Source organism: Lampris incognitus, unplaced genomic scaffold, assembly GCF_029633865.1.
Source record: "Lampris incognitus isolate fLamInc1 unplaced genomic scaffold, fLamInc1.hap2 scaffold_91, whole genome shotgun sequence".
NCBI classification, from domain to species: domain Eukaryota; kingdom Metazoa; phylum Chordata; class Actinopteri; order Lampriformes; family Lampridae; genus Lampris; species Lampris incognitus.
The window spans coordinates 162501-165000 of NW_026611585.1; positions in this window are offsets into that span (position 1 = coordinate 162501).

The following is a 2500-nucleotide window of genomic DNA, read 5'->3' on the forward strand; positions in this document are numbered from 1 at the left end:
CCTCCGAAGGCGTGTTAAGTTGGCCCATCGATCAGGACACAAACACGCAACAAATCCAGTCCGGGGTGTGGTGTAAGCAGCCCTACCAGAGAAATCACCTAACCCTAACCCTAAACGTACGGCAGACGCGTCCCCTGGCTCTCACATTGACAACTGAGAGGCTTCTGAAAACCTGGCCACGCCCATCAGTAAAAACCACTACAGCAAGTGACGACATATGTACCTTCAAAGTGCTGTACTACAGGGTGCTGTTCAAAAGGTATCTATCCCGTTTACTCTCTATGCTTCATATATCATCATATTATTGAAAAGTGCAAGCCTTTAGGAACAACAGCAACTCAAGTCGCCAACGCTCTGTTCACTCAATAACTGCAGAGATCCAAACTTCTCCTGGCATTAACATCGGCACAAAAACTGTGCGCCGGGAGCTTCGTGGAATATGGGTTTCTATGGATTCAGAATGAGATGTCAGAAAAGCTCCTGTAGGTGTAATGGTCAGTTATGTCAATACTTTTGGACATATATTGTGCGTGTGCGTGTGTCTGTGATACCTAACATAAACACACCTGTATTACTAGAATTGATCGTTCACGCCACAAAAGTGAGGGGCAAACATAGAAAAGCGTGCAACCCAGCCACTGAGGATGCACAAGCCAGTGCATTCTTAGTGCAGGTCCCAAGCCCGGACAAATGGGGAGGGTTACGTCAGGAAGGGCATCCGGCGTCAAATCTTTGCCAAATCAAATATGCGGATCATAAATAAGATTTCCATACCGGATCGGTCGAGGCTCGGGTTACCGACGACCGCCATCGGTACTGTTAACCAGCGGAGTGCCGGTGGAAACTAGGCTACTGTTGGGCGAAGGAAAAGGAGAGGGGGAAGGCATGTCCAGAGGCAGCTAGAGAGGAGGAAGGGTAGGCGTGTGGAGGTGAGAGTCAGTCGGAACTTTGAATGTTGGCACTATGGCTAGTAAAGGGAGAGAGCTGGCTGACGTGATGGAAAGAAGAAAGGTGACAAGAGACAAGGTGGAAGGGGAGTAAGGCCAGGAGTATCGCAGGTGGGTTCAAACTCTTCTACCATGGTGCGAATGGGAGGAGAAATGGGGTAGGGGTCATTCTGAAGGAAGAGTATGTCAAGAGCGTGCTGGAGGTGAACACAGTGTCAGACAGAGTGAGGATTATGAAGCTGGAAATCGAAGGTGTATTGCTGACGGTTATCAGCGCATATGCCCCGCAAGTCGGGTGGAAGATGGACGAAAAAGAAGAATTCTGGAGTTGAGTTGGACGACGTGGTGGAAAGGGTACCCAAGGAGGAGGGAGTGGTGATTGGAGCGGACTTCGATGGACACGTTGCTGAAGGGAACAGAGGTGGTGAGGAGTTGATGGTAAGGTATGGAATCGAGGAGAGAAATGTGGAAGGACAGATGGTGTTCGATTTTGCGAAAAGGATGGAAATGGCTGAGGTGAATACATATTTCAAGAAGAGGGAGGAGCACAGGGTGACGACGTATACGAGTGGAGGAAAGTGCACACAGGTGGACTATATCTTGTGTAGAAGGCGCGATGTAAAAGGGATTGCATACTGCAAGGTGGTGACAGGGGAGAACGTAGCTAGGCAGCATCGGATGGTGGTCTGTAAGATGACTTTGGAGACCAACATGAGGAAGCGAGTGAAGACACAGCCGAAGATCAAATGGTGGAAGTTGAAGAAGGAAGACTGTTGTGTGGAGTTCAGGCAGGAGTTAACACAGGCACTGAGTGGTAGTGAAGAGTTGCCAGATGGCTGGGCAAGCGCTGCAGAAATAGCGAGGAAGACAGCTAGGAAGGTACTTGGTGTGTCATCGGGACAGAGGAAGGAAGACAAGGAGACTTGGCGGTGGTGGTGGTGGTGGTGGTGGTGGTGGTGGTGGTGGAAGGAGGAAGTAGAGCAAAGTATACAGAGGAAAAGGTTGGCAAAGAAGAAGTGGGATAGTCAGAGAGATGAAGAAAGTACACAGGAGTACAAGGAGATGCAGCGTAAAGCAAAGAGAGAGGTGGCAAAGGTAAAGGAAAAGTCGTACGGTGAGCTGTATGACAGGTTAGACACTAAGGAAGGAGAAAAAGACTTGTACAGATTGGCTAGACAGAGAGACCGAGCTGCCGAGGATGTGCGACAAGTTAGGGCGATCAAAGATACAGATGGAAATGTGCTGCCAAGCGAGGAGAGTGTGCTACGAAGTGGAAGGACTACTTTGACGGGCTGATAAATGAAGAAAATGAGAGAGACAGAGAGAGAGCGAGAGAGAGAAAAGGTTGGTTGTTTGAGAAGTATAGAGAAGGCCAGAAAGAGTTGCATTGTGTCTTTGTAGATTTACACAAAGCATACGACAGGGTGCCGAGAGAGGAGGTGTGATATTGTAGGAGGAAGTCAAGAGTTGCAGAGAAGTATGTAGGAGTGGTGCAGGCTATGTATGAGGGAAGTGTGACAATGCTGAGGTGCGTGGTTGGAATGACAGATGGG